We start from the raw sequence: 21,116 nt of genomic DNA on the forward strand, positions 1-21,116 counted from the left end.
GCATTTACTGTCTACCATATAGCACTTACCATTTAGTGTTTACCATTTAGCTTTTAGAGTTACCTGTTCAGTGTTTAAAGTCAAGCATTTACTGTTTACGATTAGCTTCCAGCATTTACTCATTAGCGTTTATCACTTATGGTAGTATTTAATGTTTAGTGTTTATGGTACCACATTTACCATTTACCATTTACCATTATATGTTTTATGTTTACCTTTTAGCATTCACTGGAGGTTATGTGGGGCATAAAGAACAAAGCTCATCTATTTCCACCATATTGCAATTTTGTTATTTCTCTATGACTGGTCCGAAGAAATAGAGGTAAATTATAAAGGATACATTCCCTCTCTAAGTAAGTTGTGTAACTTGAATGCCATTTTCTATTGGAAATAATGCATATATTTGACTTTCAAATACATAACGAATATTTTTCACTTTCAAGTGTAGGCTGCATGTTTTACTGCATTTCTGACACGTCATTTAAATATTACAGAAAATGGGAATGAGCGTGTGGCGCTGTTGGCGGAGAGGCCCCATCTGGGGAAGTTCGGCCGCCAAGTGCAAGTCTTACTTCAGCAGAAGCCACACTGGGTGTCTTGCTCGCCGGTGATGAGGATGAAATGAAGATGAGGACAACACAACAGCCAGTCCACGAGCGCTGATAAATCTCCCATCCGGCCGGGAATCGGACCAGGGTCCGCTTGCACGGTGTAAGGGGGGGGGGGGGTGAGGCAAGCCCAGGGAAACAGGTGGACATTTAAATATTACTCTCTCACTGGTTGGAAAGATGAGAGAATTGTTCTGTTTCCGTCATCTTGGAATTTTAGTATTGTGACTGAGGTAAGGAGTACTATGCTGTGAACGGTTGGAGATACAGTGGACTGGGAGGGGAGAGGGCAGGGGAGTATGTTTTTTAACTTTCTGTTTACAGGATGTCTCGTTTTAATACTTTTCTCCGATTCCTTGGTAAATGGCAGGAGAGATGTTGGGGAATGAAGCACAGTTGAGCTAGCTACTTCACGCCGAGTCACACTTTGTCGCTGTGTTAGCAGTTCTATGTGCCTCAACCGTCACTGTTGTCGCAAACCTCATGTGTACGGAGTGTTTTGGCAAAATGTCAACAGTACTGCCCATTGGCTTATTTCATTACCACACTGTTTGTGCTGGTGCCCACTGCGTATATGTGAGTTGCAAAAACTTTAAAAAAAAAATTAGCCCTCCAGCGACTAAATAATCAATGCACTGCCGTTTATTGATTCGTACTACACTGTGCAATAGAAGACAGCAGTCATTAGTATGATGTACAAGAATCTTCCAGGTGTTATTCCGTCATATACTTTTTCTACATTCATATAATGAGTTCCATACGCAAATTTTCTTACAAGGCCTTATGCCGGTGTAATATTTTACCCTTGTGTATACTCTTTCGTAAACTAATGTATGATGAAGAAATATAGCGCTATGACTAGGCCTAGGTCGTTGTCACCATGTAAAAACAATTGCGTTAGAAAATGCAAACGGCGTCGTTTATGAGCTAAAGAAGATAACAGCTAGCCTTGTTGATTACAGACGGTATACTAACGGCAGTTTGCGATCTTGAACCGTGTGGCTGGCTGTGTTTAGGATGTAAACAATAAGTTTATTTCAACTAGCAAGCTGCTGCACGCACTCATTTGGAGGTGGTTCTATAATGAAGCTAATAAACCTTGCCTTACTGGCGTCTTGCTTGAAAACAAAATGTGGGGGTGCAGCAACGTGTAGTCAGTCGTCAGTTTTTCTGCAATCATAATATCCTCTGGCGAAAGGGCGGTGAAGTTCTATCCTTGCGGAAGTGTTACAGCATCAAGGAACCGTGCAGGATTTGAGGAAGAATATTGTTAGGCATAAATGTCTCCACATACGAAAAATGAATTGACCAACATATACTACCTCCCCGTTCAGGATTTTGCGGAGATGTTTTTAATGTATCAACAGAGTGGCTGGCTCACCCAAGATTTTTGTAAGCGGTCAGCCGGTTACATTTCCCTGTGTTGTTATTTTAGCTCTTCTGTGTTTTGTTTTCACTCTGTTTTACTTTCTATATCTTTCTTGATCTTCCCTCCTCACTGGTTTTAGTGCATGTGAGATTGCCTGTGCGATAGGGAGATTTGTCTGGTCATTTCGAGGGCACGTTTGTACGACAGTTTTAGTTCTTATCCACATTCGTTTGTTTCAATAAATGTCACGGCGCTGATAACCTCGCTGTCGGGCGCCCATTAGATGCCAAAACACACACATGCACCTTTCAGGAATATATAGAAGGGGTTCGTAACGCCGTTATGGCTTTGGAGCTTGAGTGATGAGGAAGCGATCGAAACTGCTGTATTCTGCAAGCGGCTAAGCTCGAAGACCGATCGCGCTTGATATTTTGTAATAAGCCCGTGACTATTGCCGAATTACACAGATTAGTGCATCAGGCTGATTCGATTCGTTTCACCGATACTAAGCGGGAAGGTGCGAGGTGCGTTTCACAAAAACCGAGAGTTGGACAGGGCGCGGAGAGTAGTCGAGATGCCACGTTGGTTAAAGCCAAGTGGTGTTTCCGATGCGGTGATCCTGGATTAATGGTGAGCCGGTGTCTAGCGCCACGGAACCAGTGTCTGACCAGCTGACACCGAAAGCGTGCGGGTGCGTTGAAGTTTAAATCTCCTATTTAATGCTGCAGCCGCATTCGACGTTCTGTAAATTCACTTTTGCCCCTTGTTTGTGCTGCAGTAAACCATGAATTCGTGTGTGCTTTAATTGATTCAGGCAGTATCCTTTAACTGCTTGATTATTACTTGTACATGTTCAGTCGCATCAGTTGTGAGTTTCCTAGCCTAAAGCCGGCCTTGCAGGGAGGTCGTACTGCCAATAGGCAGGTGTTGCCTCTGACTGGTAGCTATGAGTTTTCTTGGCCCGTCCAATTCGAAATTGTCAAGCATTTTTGCGTTAATGGTCTTGTGTTGCGACTGGATTCAGTTTAGTCGTTTTATCATGAATTATGTGGGTAGGACGTTTTCTTTTAAATTTTACCCCAAAAAGAGCTACGAATTGAGCCAGTGTATTCCAGTCACAGGGAAAAACAGCGTTACTGTGAATGATGTAAGTGTAAGCTGGTCATGTTTGTGATCCTGAGGTCAGTGATTCCGGTGTCAACCTGTTGTTGATTATAGGCTATTAAATAAGAAGTTGGTCTTAGAATCTGTGCCGCTGTCCGACTTGCACAACTGTTTCACCTGGTTTTCTGGTACTCGTTCTTTTTTATATTCTCGATCTTCATCAGGCTTACCACGAGATCCCACTGACTGAAAATTCTAGACAACTGACAGCGTTTCGTCCGGATTGTATTATGTTCGAATTTAGCCGTGTACCATTTGGCTTATGAATTGGGGCTGCTGTTCTCTCCAGACTTCGGACATAATATTGGGGGATGTAAAATTTAAAGGCCGGCCCGAGTGGCCGAGCGGTTCTAGGCGCTACACTCTGGAACCGCACGACCGGTACGGTCGCAGGTTCGAATCCTGCCTCGGGCATGGATGTGTCTGATGTCCTTAGGTTACTTAGGTTTAAGTAGTTCTAAGTTCTAGGGTACTGATGACCTCAGAAGTTAAGTCCCGTAGTGCTCAGAGCCATTTGAACCATTTTTGTAAAATTTAAATCAGGTTGTTACTACTTAGATGACATGGCAATTTATAGTACTACCTTCCAACGACATTTACAATACCTGGATGAGGTTTCGAGCCACTTTCTTGCCACTTGTCTTACTGTAGAGCCTTCGAGAACTAATTTAGCTGAGTAGGAGTTTTTTTCCCCTGATCATTTGGTTTCTGCTGGCCAGACCCGAGAAGATCAAAAAAGGAGCACGTACTTACAGATATTTCCCCCACCTAAGACCAAGAAGGGTGCGGTCCGGTCCATTATGACAGCGAACGACGAAAGTTCATCCCAAATTTTGCCCAGATAGCGGCCCCCCTTGAACCAGATGCATAAGAAGAATCAGACATTTGAGTGCAGGGTGTCACAGCTGTCTCCCTGATTAACCGTCCAGTGCTAGCCATTTCTGACTACGCATATCTGTTTTGTCGTGCAGACCGACGGTTCAAAATTGGGTATCGCTGCGGTACTCTTCCAGGAAATCAGGGAGAACGTAGACCAATTGCGTGCGCTTCAAGGTCCCTTTCACCAGTAGGACTTCAATATTATGTTTACGAGTGTGAGGCCCTGGTGGTGGTGTTCCCCCTCGAAAAGTTTGTTCGACGTCGATCACCGGGAACTTTGTCTTGAAACGGACAACCCAGCCTTAAGTTGGGTACTCGCCGGCCCAGGAACACGGGACGAATTGTCCAGCGGGCTGTGGGCATTTCTGCGTTTCGCTTTGCCATCAGGCATATTAGGGGAACCGACACCGCTATGGCAGAAGCACTGAGTCGAATGTTCGAGCAGAGGTGCAGTCACCACAATAAGGAACAGGGAATAAGAGAACCAGCTTGGGTTGCTGAGGTACTAACCATGGTCCATAAGTTATTTTGTAATTTGGAGCACCATCAAGACCAAGACCCTGCTCTGTCTAAGACTGAACAAAATTTATTAAGCGGCAAATCGTTGCCGAATATAACATGCAAAAGGGAATATTCTGTTATTAGAGCAAGCGGGATAAGCAGACCAAGATTTGTGTTACGGAAGACTTGGTTGCCGCAATTTTCCATGGCTTTCATAAGTCTGTGATTGGACGGCATTCAGCAATCTGTTGGATCCTTGGCCGGGTTAGGGAATTTCTTAGTTGACCTTGCTTGTATCAAGATATATAGCATTTTGTGGGACAGTGCCATGAATGTAAAATTCCTAAACCCAGTTCCCATATACAATGAAGGCTTTCACGACCAGATGGTACTGTTGTTGATAATTCTTCCGGGTTATATGGCCGTGGTCCATGGAATTCTTCTATTCCTAACGTTTCGTCCAATACTACGTTGTACATCCTCAGAGGTATGGTTGGTCCTGCTGAGTGCGATTACTCCTTCGCATGCACCAGTGGAAGAGCTTATTGTGAATGTGGAAGCAGGGATTCGAACCCTTCCTAAGGCAACTGCTAATGCAATTAGTTTTGAAATCACAAGGGTCTTATGCCATATTAAGCCATTGGAGAGTAATTTAACTAAGGAGGAGGGAAAGGCCCTCAGGGATTTAAATGTGGACGAAGGGATAGTTGTTCCTCCATCTGATAAAGGCAATGCCACTGTGGTGATGAACAAAGAGGCCTACAGAAGTAGGATTTTGGATCTATTAGTGGCGGGACATTGCAATAAACTTAGAACAGACCCGACGGCTGTTATTTTGAGGAAAACTAATACGTTGAAAAAGTCTTCTACTTCCATTCCACAGAAGGCTAAAAACGTTTTGCTAAGGAGTGAAGCTAAGTGTCCCAGACTTTATGGTTTACCTAAAGTTCACAAAATAAATCTCCCTCTGAGACCCATTGTTAGTGCGATCGATTCCCCTACTTATCAAATATCTAGGTATCTAGGTACTCTTCTACAACCATACATTGGTAAGACTGATTCTTAAGTGAGGGATTCACGTCATTTATTGGGAAATTGAAGCTCTAACCTTGGCTCCTGAAGACATTCTGGTCAGCTTTGATATTGTATCTCTGTTTACTATGATTCCGGTCAATGAAATTCTGGTTCACATAACGGAAGTTTTCCCTGAAGATTTGACCGCTCTCTTTAGACACTGTCTCACATCTTGCCAGTTTCAGTGGGATGAGGAGTTTTATGACCAAGTGGATGGTGTTGCCATGGGTAACCCGTTGAGTCCTGCGATTGCCAATTTTTACATGGAGAAATTTGAACAATTAGCTTTGAATAAAGCAAATAATAAAACATGTTGTTGGTATCGTTATGTAGACGACACATTCGTGGTTTGGACACATTGTAGACGATTTTTTTCATTATCTTAATAGCATAAACCCTAAAATTCAGTTTACCATTGAAGTGGAAAAAGACCAGGCTATTTCGTTTCTCGATGTGTTAGCCATGAGACAGACCGATGGCAGTCTAAAACATAAAGTGTTTCGGAACAGCACACATACTGATAGATACTTACATAAGAACTTCAATCATCACCCACAACAAAAAAGAGGTGTAATCAAAAGTTTAGTGGACAGGGCAAAACGGATTTGTACGCCGGAACATCTGGATACGGAACTGAATCATCTGAAACAGGCCTTCGAGAAGAATGGATACTCAAACAAAGAAATTAATAGAGTGTTAAGATCTAATTACAGCAGGCCGAAGGACAAGCATGGTACACAGCAGTGGAAGAATACGGTGTCTTTACCTTTCATTAGTAAGGTTACAGATCAATTCGGCCAAATTTTGCTGAAACATAAAGTGAAACCGGTATTCAAACCTACCAGCAAAAGAGGACAAGTACTTCGTTCTGTTAAAGATAGAAGGCCACCATTATCATCTAGCGGTGTGGATGAAATTCCGTGTACTTGTGGCAAGGTCTACATTGGTACTACGAAAAGAAGTGTGAATACGAGGGTAAAGGAGCATAAAAGTCTTTGCCGACTGGGAAAAACAGATAAATCAGCCGCTGCGGAACGTGCACTTCAGTCAGGTGACCATGTAGTTAAGTTTTCTGAAACTACAGTTTTAAGTGCTACCACGAACTATTATCCACGACTGTATAGGGAGGCTATTGAAATTTATAAACATGAAGACAATTTTAATAGAAAAGAAGAGGCCTTGAAATTAAGCGAGATATCGACAGTGGCGTTACAGAAACGATAAGTGATTTTTATCTATGACGGACTATTATCGATAGTTATATTTTATCCTTGACTAGTTTTCTCTCTGCTACTATGTGCAAGACAGACCACGCCCACTTTCCTCGGTATTTGGGCCGCTTTCCGACGCCCGACTCGTCAGTCGGCAGGACTCAGCAGGACCAGCCATACCTCTGAGTATGTCCAACGTAGTATTGGACGAAACGTTAGGAACAGAAGAATACCATGGACCATGGCCATATAACCCGGAAGAATTATCAACACCAGTTCCAATACTTGCAGGGGATATTTGAAATCGTCAAGTGATCACTTTCTCATGAATACGCTCTTTGTTGATTACGTCCGCTCCTCCCATGTAATAGTGACACCAACCGGTACATTCTGTTCATGTGTTGATGCCTTCTCAGATTAGCCTGGTTGGTACCAAGAAGTAGGGTGACTGTTGGGTGAACTGTTCTTCACTCGTCACCGATGTTTTTCATAAATGTCACTCCCTGTACCATTACCGTGCAATGCTTCTGTCTTCTTTTCTACAACTGGTTACAGATTCTGCTTCGGCAACGCACGATCTCATTCGACGGCTATACCATACTGACCCAAACCATGATTTGTTGAAGGAGTGAACTACAATCTGCAGGCAGCCATTATTATTTTCCATTCTCATTCACTCCACAAGTGGGTTCCTTATGTATCATGGTTTAATTTGGCTGTTAATTACATCTACCATGAAGTCCTTAAAACTACTCCACTTCCTTGATGTTTGCTCATGGTCTCAACTTCCCTTGGCCAATCTGTGGTCAGTTAATGCCCTGCTCCCTCAGAAATGGACACGTGAGCTAATTTAAGAGAACTGGAAACAAGTGTGACGAAATATTAGTATCACACACTAGAGGCAGGTGCGCCGTTACAGTCAGGGGCAAAATGAGTTAAAGGTGCCTGTTGGTGATAAGTTTTCATCTAAAACCTTTCTGCCGGGCGTGAAGATATGTCCCCAATTTCTCATAAATTGGCACTGTGCTTTGCAGCACCTTGTGAGGTAATCCAGGTTCTTAAGGCAGTCACCCAAATGGTACGTAACATTGATGCTGGGATGTTTTCTAGAGTACATATCTCCAAGGTCAAGGGATGGACCTAAATTCTCTGTTCCTCGTTTGACATAAATTAGCGGACGGGCGTTGTGGAGATTTTGATGGTGAATAATGAGCTGTGGCGCTTGATTCGATATATCACTAGTGGGGTGGCTCCCGATCCTTGCATAGCAAATTATGTGGCTGATGGTATGAAGCAAGTCCCACACATGACGCGAGAGGTATGTTGGCATCGAGTGAGTCCACAGAATATAGTAGGGGAGATGCGCTATGGGGAGCAGCAGCAGTTAATAATTGGAGTTGGTGCCGCGAGTGGCGTGTGTGGAGTCAAGGAGAGGGACTGTGTTGTGCCCTGGTCGGTGAGGTTGCCTGCCTATGTGGTGTTTGGACGGCGGTCTCACTACTGGGAGGAGCGAAGACCTTCAGCTGCTGATTTTCATCCAGCACCTCTCGGTGACCCATGTGACCAATTCCAGTTTCCGAATGATAATGGCATGTTTACATGTAAAGGACAACGTCCTGCGGTGCTTTAAATTTATAGTGAAACTTATGGACAAGAGTTCTAGCATTTGTTGAGGCGTTATTAGGCTCCACTTAAGACAGCTAATGTTCTGAAGCAGTGTGCTAACGAAAGTGTTATATAGTTGTGACTGTTAGAAAGAGCGCTTTGCTCTAATTAGCCTAATATTCTGCCATGAGTTTGGTGGCTGTTACTGATGTTCCAGTAATAATATTCATTGCCTGACTTTTGGTTGAGTACCCAGTTTTTTGCAGCTTCAATTAAAAGCTGTTGCTTATGTGAACAGGCAGTGTTTGTATAGACTAATGTAGGAACGTTACTTTCACTTGCCTTAGGTGGAATTGATTTGTTCCCCCTTTGTAATTTTTCATCCTTGTATGCAACAATATGTTCATTTAGAGTTTTAGTGTGCCGTAGTTCAGTTCATCTGGGGGCCTGTGTGATGTGGGTAGTTAACAGGCGGCAGTTTAGGGCAGATCTCCGCTGCCATGGCCGGTCACGGATGTGGTGTTGCTCCCTTAGCGACTGATGCACTGCGGTGCCGGTGTCAGAAAAGGCCGAGCCCTCTCATGTCGGTCTGCTGGCAGTTGGAGGTAGGAACTGTGAAACAGTAAAACGTTTACTGTGTGTGTCTTACTCTCTTATACACATATGGCTTTATTCAGATGGCTGCGAACGATTAAATTCGGATTTTACTTCGCACTGATATCTTGGTGTTTAATGAATCATTTGTTGAGCGCCTTGGGGCGTTTGGTCTTAAATATCTTAGACTTCGTGAGCACAGTGGTGCATGTTCCTTAATTACAAGTGCTAAGAATACACTAAGCAGATTCAGAAGGCTGTAGGCTGCAGTAGGTACTGGGAGATGAAGAAGCTTGCACAGGATAGAATAGTATGGAGAGCTGCATCAAACCAGTCTCAGGGCTGAAGACCACAACAACAACAACAACAATGGGAGGGTTATTATCATAGTGTAGTAAGTGGCAGGCGCGTATTTTTCAGAAATTGCAAATATTATTCAAATTGTTTTGGAAAGATAAATAGTTATTTACAGGTCGTTTAGTTAGCGATAGGCGCATATTTTTTTAAGTCTAAAATTCATTTATTTTCTTATGAACATCAAAATTTTGGAGTATTGTGACGTGTATTAACTACAAACTGTTTACTGCGTAATCAGTACTTCTTTGTTGTATTTCATGCAGGAAGATATTTGCTGCATTGGTCCACACACTCACTGGTTAAACTCGTAAAAATAAATTATCGAGCAAACTGTGAATGATATTCCCGTTGCTGCGCTAACCATCCCACTCCACAGCCTTGTATACTGAACTGTCCCTATGACCGCCACCCCCCCCCCCCTCCCCGCCCACAGGGGACAACACTCTTTGGTCAGTTCGTGCTTGGCTACCATGGGGCCTCAGCCTTTGCAGCATCTTTTGCCTTCTGTGCTGCATGTCTTTCCTCCTGCTATCCTTTCTGCGCTGCTTTGGAGGACCCGTCTGGGAAATTTTTGGGAATGTGTTCTGAATTTTCAGTAGCCTGACATCAGAACAGGCCCCACAATATTTTATTTCTTTCTTTCCACTTCGTACTCAATCTCCTATTATTCATCCGCTTCAACGCTTGAGGTTCCTCTTTATTTGTTTCTCCTCCATCCCTGGGTGCTCCTGAAAGCTAGTCCATGCATCCGCCACATAACAGGTGACTGAGTAACACGTAATTCCCAGCCGTGGGTAGACAGGTAGGGTTCGCATGCACTCCCTGGCACAGGACAGCCACAGGGAGAGGTGACTGATTGCCTGAGCTATTACTTCCCAAATTTCCAACTGGCCACTCTGTCAGGAGCTTGGGAGGTGTGACATGAGATGTGAACGATCACCTAAAGTGGGTATGCCAGCCCTCTGAGGGGGGCCCAAGTTGGAAGGAGCACGCCACTGCGTTTGAGACGCTGGCAATCACGGGGGATTTTCTCACAATGATCCAGTCACCATCTCAGTCTACATCTACTAAATGCAGATGGAATGAAGATAAACATTCCCAGACTCTCTCAGCTTCACGTCGGGTCCTTGTGGTCTCATACACCGAAGAAGGTCAGTCCTTTTCTACAGTTAATCCGTTCAGAGAGGTGCTGATGCCGTTACCGGCCCTGTGAAATCCTGCTCTCCTTTATGTAATGGCAATTTGCTTAGGAAGACTAACGGTGATACTCAAGCCCAACGACTGCTGGCAGCTTCGCTCCTCCATGACTAACCTGTTAATGTTGAGGCCCATCGAAAGCTGCATTTTCGTGTGTCGTTATTTATACATGCTTGCTCGACGATCTGACCGTCGTGAATGAAGTCCATCGGGTAATGTAAAAGGTTGATGCAACCTTAGTGGCTAAATGCACTCTTTTTCTCACGTTCGATAGGATAGTGCTCCCATCAGTGATCAGAGCAGGCTATAAAGTCATCAAAGTCCAGCTGTACATTCCAAATTCGATACAGTACTACCAGTGTCAACCTTACAATCACACTCGAAGGTCCTGTCGAAACAGCATCAAATGTGTTACTAGTGTTAGGGATGCTCACGAGGGCGATGGCCCACCTCCTTCTTCCCACTATATCAACTGCAATGGCAACCACGCAGCATTATCCCAAGGATGTCCCGTGTGTCTCGACGAGGGGACCGTCTGGGAGATCTGGGTAAAGAAAAAGTCCTTATATTGTCTCTCCCAAGCTGTTGGTTACTAGAAAGCCCTGCGTTTTACAATCTGGCACTTACACTACTGTTCTTGCTACATCTCGCTCCACGAAAGACACAGCGACGCAGGCTTGAGACCTCAAATTCTGCCCAGAGTTGCAATACGCCCAGTGTCACGGTAGCATCCCCATCTCCTGCAGCTGTGCAAGAAGTAACTGTATCTCCACCTTTGGGGCCAAATCAACTGCTACACACCGGGAAGCTGGAAAGGACAGAAGGAAATCTCCCATGAACACTTTTTCCATCCCTCTGGCCAACAAACATGCGAGTCTTCCTCCGCCAACGGCAAGGGCTCCCAGAAATGATACAGAGGTAAATGGTCTCTTTTGCCGAATCAACGATCCTCTACAACGGTGTCGATGGTGCGCACCGCCTACCGTTTACCCGCCCTGGAATCCGCAGGACAACCCATTTAGGATGCTGATGTCTTCGTAGATCTCATGGAACAGGATCCTCCAGGCTCTGAACCCTGTAGCAGTGAGTCTTGGAAGGCTGGCACTCGGCGTCTGCAGAGGTGACAACCCTTCACTTTTTTCCCTTCTCCGCTTTCCCTGTCGTGACTCTTCCCCAATGGAATGTTCACAGCATTAGATCCAACAAGTAGAAATTACGGCTGCTCTTGAAATCACGGCGTCCACGTCTTTTCTGCCTCCGGAAAACAAAATTGCGTCCTCCCGACTGTTTTGACCTCTCGCATTCCTTTCCAGCTGGCTTACACCTTCCCCCGAGGACGGCATTCTGTCTCATCCTAGATGAGCAGCATTGCTTATCCGGGATTACATTTATAGTCAAACCGTCTCAGCTGCTGTTGCAGTCCACATTTTCCTTCCTCATTTCAACTTTTCTCTTTGTAATGTCTACATCCCTCAATCATTAGGTGTTGATCCACTCCGATTTTGCAGCTATCGATATCCGTCTCGAGATGTTAACTTTTCGGCGCTTGTGTGTCGGTTGCGATGTGGCTCTGCGGTGAGAGGATCGACGGGCGAGCGAGATAGGTTTTTTGAAGGTGGGTAGAAGACGGTGCGATTGCCCGAGGAAGGGAGGTGTTTTGAAAAGGCATTGTACAGGTGACAGTTGTAACGCTTGTGTCTTGAGGTGGTCGGCACAGCCAAGCACTTGGTGGCCGTTAACCGATTACATTCTATTGGAAGACTGCACTGGCGACCTACTTCTCTGACGATTATTTGGCTAGCGTGATAAGGTGACATCATTCTATTTAAGTCTTTCACTGGCCATGCACTTTCTGCCTTCCATATTGCAAGTTCTCAGTTATGAAAATCTGTTGGTAATCCATGTTGTGGTCGGACACTACGCAATTTGTTGCACCATTCTGTCGAACTGTTGTTACTTGGTGTCTAGCAACGTCGGCATTCTGCCTTACCACTGAAGCCGTGGGGATCCTACATCTATATCAACATCTACATGGTTACTCTGCAATTCACAGATAAGTGCCCGGCAGAGGGTTGATGGAACCATTTTCATACTACTTCTCTACAATTCCAGTCTCGAATGGCGCGTGGGAAAATGGAACAACTAAATCTTTCCATTGGAGATCTGATTTCTCTTATTCTATTACAATGATCATTTCGCTCTACGTAGGTGGGTCTCAAAAAAATATTTTCGCATTCGGAAGAGAAAGTTGGTGATTAAATTTCGTAAATAGATCTCGCCGCAAAGAAAACCGCCTTTGTTTTGCTCACGTATCATATGACTGACACTTTCCCCCTTATCGCGCAATAACACAAAAAGAGCTGCCCTTCTTTGCACTTTTTCCATGTCCTCCGTCGATCCCACCTGGTAATGATCCCATACCGCGCAGCAATATTGTAGCAGCGGACGGACAAGAGTAATGTAGACTGTCTCTTTAGTGGGTTTGTCGCATCTTCTAAGTGTTCTGCAACAAAGCGCAGTCTTTGTTTTGCCTTCCCCACAATATTATCTATGTGGTAATTTCCAATTTAAGATGATCGTAATTGTAATTCCTAGGTATTTAGTCGAATTGACAGCCCTTAGATTTGTTCGATTTATCGTATACCCAAAGTTTATCGGATTTCTTTTAGTACCCAAGTCGATGACCTCGCATTTTTCTTTGTATAGTGCCAATTGTCACTTTTCGCACCATACAGAAATTCTCTCTAGATCATTTTGTAATTGGAACTGATCGTCTGATGATTTTACAAGACGGTAAATTGCAGTGTCACCTGCAAGCAATCTAAGGGGGCTGCTCAGATTATCACCTAGATCATTTATATAAATCAGGAATAGCAGAGCGCGTATCACACTACCTTGCGGAACGCCAGATATCACTTCTGTTCCATTCAATAATTTACCGTCTATCACTACGAGCTTATTGTATATAATGTTTTAAAACTGAGTGTTTAGTTTGTTCCAGAGAGTGTTGTAGGTCTTGAACTGTATGATGTACCAAAGTACGCTAACTCCGTGAGATACTTGTGCGGAGGTTTGAATTTCGGCACCAACCAAGGGCTCGATTACCGTAAGGATAGAATATCATTTGGTGTTTATTTGGGAGCATCACGTGTAGAAGTGAGCTCAATCGGTGACTTAAAATATCTCAATCCTGAACCTTTCTTAATTGTTGCTTGTAAGCTATATTTAGCAGTCGCAATTTGTTTTCATTGTTGCGATACTGCTACCGTGCCTTTTTATTTAAAGTTGTTTTAAGTGATTGATTTTGGTTTTATTAACATAGCACTATTTCAGACATTTGGTTGTAGCGAGTTGTTGGTGCACCACCACACGCGATTGCTTGCACTATAATTGTTGACAATTTGTTCTACATCTGTGCCTAGGTGGTGGGTCTGGGCTACACCTCCAAGGTGCACACAACGAGATCTCTCTGAGTTAACCGTTTGGGGAAGCGGCACCCGGGAAGTGAAGTCGGACGCACCCACTGTGCTCCGTGCCCTCCGTCGGTCCGATAAATCGGGCCGAGCGGCACAACCAGGTGTGGCCAGCGTTAGACGCTCCGATGGACGTTCATATCCGCACTTGGTCGATGCCGTGAGCTGGGAACTATTTGTAAGAGAAGTGTCTGATGTATATTATTTCCTGTCTTGTTGGGGGCCCGTGTTTTTTTTAAACGAATATATTTCGGGAAGGTTTTAAAAATGTCTGTAAGTCTACAAGTGAACTTACGATAGCCTTTTTGGCCTGCAGTGTTTTCTATAAAAAGGGTATTACCTTACTCATGCCGGCCGAAGTGGGCGTGCGGTTAAAGGCGCTGCAGTCTGGAACCGCAAGACCGCTACGGTCGCAGGTTCGAATCCTGCCTCGGGCATGGATGTTTGTGATGTCCTTAGGTTAGTTCGGTTTAACTAGTTCTAAGTTCTAGGGGACTAATGACCTCAGCAGTTGAGTCCCATAGTGCTCAGAGCCATTTGAACCATTTTGAACCTTACTCTTTTGAAAAATTATTATACATTCATTGGTAACTAAATCCAGCTGATAGGCTTCCTTATAAATGATCTCCCACTTGGAGTTTATTATTATAAATGTTATTTCTTCACTATTCTGTTAATACAAAATATATTTACCCTTTCTTTTAAAAACGAATATATTTGGGAAAGGTTTTAAACTGTCCGTAAGTGAACTTACGGTAGCCCCTTAGGCGTTCAGTGTACTCTATTTGTTATAAAAGGGTATTATTTTTTTCATTTGAAAAGTTGTTATACTTTCTTTGGTATTTATAGCCAACTGTGGGGCTTCATGTACAAATGTTCTCCCACTTGTAGTTTGTGACAATTGTCATTTCTGTTGATTGACTTCAATAAATACTGTGAACAATAAAAGGTGAATGCTCCCCTGCCCTAAGGTCCAGTCCTTCCACTTAGCCCTTTGGGCGTTTTGTGATACGCCGAGGTAATGCCGGTATCAGGTGTCACTGGGGAAGACTTCCTCCAGCTTATTGGTCAGCTCCCTCACCCCTTGTGCTGCTCAGTGACTTCGGTGCACACCAACTCCTCTGGGGCTCTTCCAGAACCTGTCCGAGGGCAGTCCTCTTGGCTGGCCTTCTCAGTTAACTCGACCTCATCTGCCTTAAAACTAAAGCACCCACGCTCCTATCAGACTCCACGTACTCTTACTCCCATTTGAACCTCTCGTTCTGCAGCACCAGCTTGCCTCTCGTCTCGAGTGGTCTGTTCTCTCTGACATGTACTCGAGCGCTCATTTCCCGTGTGTTATCCATTTACTTCTCCTACCCCACCAATGTGTAAACCCAACTGGCAGCTTTCTAGGGCTAAATGGATGCATTACTCCTCCCTGGCGATCTTCGCCGAACGGTATTTCCCCGGTTGTCATGAACAGGTACAATACCTTACAAACGTTATCCTTACCGCCACAGAAAGCTCTATTCCTTGCACTTTATCTTTACCTCACCGTGTCCCGGTCCCTTGGTGGACAGAGGAGTGTCTCGACGCCGGCTGCGAGCAGAGACGTGCTCTCTGCTTTTCTGATCCTCATCCTACAATGAGGAACTGCATCCTTTATAAATAGTTACGTGCGGAGCGTCATTCTGTTCTTCGGGACAGCAAAAAAGCTAACTGTATTTCATTTACTAGATCTTTTGGCAGTTCCACTTCCTCTTCACCTTACGTCACCATACGCTTTTACTCTCAGAATTGTGAACACTACAGTGCTGCCTTTACTACGAAGAAGCTAAACCATCGCAATCTTCTGCATCAGGACTGGACGATGTTCTCATTCAGACGTTGCAGCACCTTTCTCTTGTGGGCAAGCACTTTCTCCTTCATACATAAAATCGCATCTGAGCAGATTGCACGTTTCCGAGACACTGGCGTGAGGCCACTGACATACCCACACCTAAGCCCGATAAGGGCGAACGCCTTCCTCCTACTTACCGCCCCATTTCTCTCACCAGGTTTGTTTGCAACGTGGTGGATCGTATGATTCACGCCCAGCTGGTATGGTTTCTCGTATCTCGCAATTTATTAACCACTGCCCAGTGTGGGTTCCGAGAGAATCTTTCAGCATTCGACAATCTCATCACTCTGTTAATCTATTTCAGTAACTTTTTCTGCTGAAACACCAGACTGTGGCTGTGTTTTTTGATTTGGAGAAAGCCTACGAGACCTGCCGGACGACTGGTATCCTCCGTGCTCTATACACTTGGTACTTCCGACGTTGCCTGTCCTGTCTCCGTCAGGAATTTTCGAAAGACGGAATTTTCAAGGTCTGTGTGGATTCTGCCTTGTTGGACATCTCCATGCAGGAAAATTTGGTGCTTCAAGGCTCTGTCCTGAGCGTCGTCCCCTTTGCTGTAGCCATTAAAGCTGTTTTGAATTGTCTCCCAATGAACATCTCTTTCTCCTTTTCCGTCGACGATTTTGCTATCTGTTGCATTTCTCCACTGACCTGTCGCCTTGAGCGTCGTCTTTAGCGATTTCTTTACTCGTGGAGTATCGACTACGGTTTTCGCTTTTCTACTGACAAAACAGTTTGTATGAATTTCTGGCGGCTCAATGGGTTTCTTCCAGGGTGTTTTCACCTTGGGACCATTGCCCTTACGTTCGCTGAAATTACGAAATTCCTGTGACTCATTCGGGATAGAAAACGTTCTTGGCCCTCTCATGTATCTGATCCGACCGCCCGCTGCACCCGCTCTGCAGTGTCCTACACGTCGTAAGCGGTACTTCCTAGGGAGCGTATCGGACCACAAATCTCCATTTGCATCGATCCATTGTCCGTTAAAAACTATACTATAGGTGTTTCGTCTTTGCATCTGCACGTGTTTCCATCTTACACCGTCTGATTACACTCCACAATCGTGGAATCCGTTTGGCCTTTTACACTACCTTGGTTGAGAGTCTCTATGCTGAAGCTGCTAAACTACCTCTCTCCTACCGCCGTGACTTCTCCTCTGCAGATACGCATGCCGTTTGTGTGCTGTGCGTAGCCACCCATCCTGTGCCACCTCCTTCGATGACTCCTTTGACTGCCAGTATGTAGCACGGCCCTCCTCTCTGCTACCTCCCGGAGTTTGCTCTCGGCTATTGCTCCAACACCTTAACATCACACTACTTGCCACTTTCCCGATTGGAGTGAACCCTTCACCACATTGCCTTCGTACGACAGCCCGTGTTCCCCATGGGCTTCATTCACTTCATGAGGAAATAACTCCAGATTCGATCTATCGCTGTAAGTTTCTCAACAGTTGTACACAACATACAGATAGTACATTTGTATACACTGATGGCTCTCGTACCGACCATGGTGTCGGGCGTGCCTTTGTCATTGGCACCGACGATTTTCGGAACACTACTCACTATTTACAGAAGCACTCTTCGCCCTGTATCAGGCCACACAGTACATCAGGCGACACAGACTTTTCAATTGTCTCATCTGCTCTGATTCCTTGTACCCTTCAGAGCTTCTGCGTGCTGCCCACAGTCCACCCTTTAGTGCAACGGGCCGAAGAAAGCTTCCACTTGCTCCCTCTTGAGGGAACCACCGTGATGTTTATGTGGGTTCCTGGTGCGTCGTCCGCAGCTCGTGGTCGTGCGGTATCGTTCTCACTTCCCAAGCCCGTGATCCCGGGTTCGATTCCCGGTGGGGGCAGGGATTTACTCTGCCTCGTGATGACTGGGTGTTGTGTGATGTCCTTAGGTTAGTTAGGTTTAAGTAGTTCTAAGTTCTAGGGGAATGATGACAATAGATGTTAAGTCCCATAGTGCTCAGAGCCATTTGAACCATTTGAACCTGGTGCGTTGGTCTGACGGGAAATAAGGCCGCTGACGCTGTTCCCAAGCCTGCAGTCCCCCTACCCCGCGCCGCTAGTTGTTGCATTCCTTCCGATGATATCCGTGTTGCCATCTGTCAGCAGTTGGTGTCACTTTGGCATCACCACCTTCATGGTAGCAAGCTCCGGGGAACAAAAATTATCCCAACGGGCTTGGCCGATGTCCTCTCGGCCCTCTCGCCGTGAGGAGATCATTTTAGCCAGATTCCGTATTGAACTCTGTCGTTTTAGCCATCGCCATTGGTTAAGGGGTGACCCCCCAACGCTTTGTGCTTGTTGTCATCAGCCTTTGTCAATTCGCCATTTCCTGACCAAATGCCCCCTTTTTTAAACACTTACGTTCTGATGTCTGTATGCCGTCTGAATTACCGGCCGTTCAACCGAGCGACGCGAGAGCTGGCGCCTGTTTATTACTTTCTATCCGTCGTAGCAGTATGGCGAAGGACATTTAATCTTTAGATCGGAACCTCTATTGTATTGCGTATTTTATGAAACTTTCTCCAAGAGTAAGTCCTTCTTCTTAACTCTCTTTTCTCCAATCGAATGGGCTTAACGTTTAATTGTTTTTAACTCCTTTTTCGTATTTGTGTTCTAAGGATCTGACATGGTCGCATATGACCTTAGTTGTTTTTGCGCCCTAAAATGAAGCAAAACAAACTTATGACCGTCCTTTCATTTAGCAGTTGTGAAACATTGCCGGGTTCACTAAGCCATTATATATGTAATCATTTCTGTACGTCATTCTCGTATTCACAGTGCCAGATCTGCACATGGTGACCAAATTGGAACTAATTTTTTTCAATCAACATTGAATAACTGTTGAATTCGTGGTTTTTTGATTTTATCCTTACACAACTTCTGATGTTACTGACTTTTTTCTCTATTGCCCATTAAATACTGTCACGTTAATTGATAAACATGCGTATGCACTTCTGTTCTCCGCTGTTAGTCGAGTCTGTTGAGTAAACTCTAATCGGAATGTTACATTCAAATTTGGCGAAGAGCAATTACGCCGCTTATTACTGTCTTTCTGTTCTTTTGTGGTACCATACGTACCAGTATATCAGTACATAAATTACTGTCTATCAGGGATGACATATCAACACGTTGGGTTAATTTCATGAAACAGGTTTGTGGATGGTACTGAAGTGATAAGTGTGTACTGGGATATTTTTATGGTTTATATTTGTGTTTAATTGGGAGATGCAAATGTTCGTGTGCTTCCCTGCAAAAAGAACTTGTAGTTCTATTGAGTGGTCATTTGTGAGTTGCTAGGTCACTAGTTCCCGTAGAGAAATCCTTCGTCAGGTTGGTGGCATTTAAGATGCTTTTGAATGTTATTAGGAGTGTGATATTTCGATCTTGTGGAATCAGAACTAACTTACTTATACATTAAAAAAGCATTTCTGAACAATAATTTTTGGAACTGCACACTGTATTTAATGTTGGTATTTGCTGTGCGGACACCTATATTGAAGTTCTGCGTGAAAAATCTTTTCTTCTGCTATTTATATGAACTATTGAAATGGAAATGAAGTCCCATGCTTCTTTACAGAGCGTAGGGGAACGATGCGGGAGACACGCACCGCTTTACTAGGCAAGGTCCTAGTGGTGGTGGTTTGCCATTGCCTTCCTCCGACCGTGATGGGGATGAATGATGATGATGAAGACGACACAACATCACCCAGTCATCTCGAGGCAGGAAGAATCCCTGACCCCGTCGGGAATCGAACCCGGCACCCCGTGCTCGGGAAACGAGGACACTACCGCGAGACCACGAGCTGCGGGCGATATGAACTATTACTGTGTATTAAATATTTATAATTGCACGGAATCTTAGTCTAAAACTTTGGACGATTATTGACTGTAGATATTGTAACAGTTGTGATACTAAATGTGACACTTCTGTCACTAAATGTAACTGGGTTTTCTCTTTTGATGCTGTCAATTGTCAGGATGAGCATTCTAAAGCATTCTGTCAGGGTGAAGATATTAAATAAATTAACTTTTCTCTCTTAACAACATGTGGGCAGGGTGGGTTCTTCCTTAGCTCGGGTATGAGGTCGAATGAAACATCATTTTTACATAAGATAACTTTAATTCATGATATGTACAACTGTATCTTACTGAATGTTCTGGTTCGGAGAGCGGCTGCTATGTCGTTTGTGAAGTCTTCCGCTGCGGCAGCGGCGGCGGCGGCGGCGGCGGCGGCGGCGGCGTCTGATAACGCGTAGCGGTGTGTATCTCGTGTCGCCGTCTCGCCCAGTTGACTGGAGACGCGCAGCGCGAGGTGGGCCGTTTAATTATTGCGAGCGAAGTCGTGCATCGGATGGTGATGCCTTGGATGTGGCGTCCCAGTGTTTATCTTCTCTAAGCGGCCGCGTGTGTTGTGCGTCGACCAGTGGAGCGGCGCGGCGGGGCAAGGCCAGTGTTCCGGACTCGAACCACGGACTCCCGCTTGCCAGTCTTCGGCTGTCAGGTCTTCATCCCAGCTCACAGGTGACTACTGATGTGAGGCCGTCTCCTTCCCGTCCTCACGAGTCACCCGGGTATGTAAAAATCCGACTTCAAATACCTTTTAACTTCTGTTTTCTGGTGCCGCGGTTCCTGCTTGCTATTCCATTACAGCGGCGGACTTGGTGCGTCTGTGCATGATGCAGTCTCTTCTTGCATGACGGTCTTCAGCACCGAAACTGACTGAAAACATCTTCGTCTTCCTCGTCTCTCCTCTCCGTCTCCGTCTCCGTCCCCGTCTTCGTCTCCGTCTCTGGACGCGTCTTCATCTCCGTCTTCGTCTGTCTGGCCCACTGCGTCACGCGTATTTATTCACTTCAATTTACTGGAGGTGAACGACTTTACGGTCATTGCCTCTTCTGTCACGTTGAGAAGCTCCTCGAAGAATCTTCTTAACGTCGGTCATTGGCTGTTGGAATGTAGACGAGGGCCTTTGCTCACACGCGACGACTGAGAGACACGTGAGCCGGTCGGGCGATGCCCTGACGGCTGAATTGACAGCGCCCGCTTATGTGGAACTTGCTGACTTCACGGTCATTGTCTCTTCTGCTCTGCTGTTGTGCCCGCTGTGTGCCAGTATGTAACTCTCTAAACTAAACCAAGTTTTTCATTTATATTCTAATTTCTAGTTCACTTTGATTTCACTGATTTAT

The sequence above is a fragment of the Schistocerca americana genome, chromosome 3 (genome assembly GCF_021461395.2).
Source record: "Schistocerca americana isolate TAMUIC-IGC-003095 chromosome 3, iqSchAmer2.1, whole genome shotgun sequence".
Lineage (NCBI taxonomy): Eukaryota > Metazoa > Arthropoda > Insecta > Orthoptera > Acrididae > Schistocerca > Schistocerca americana.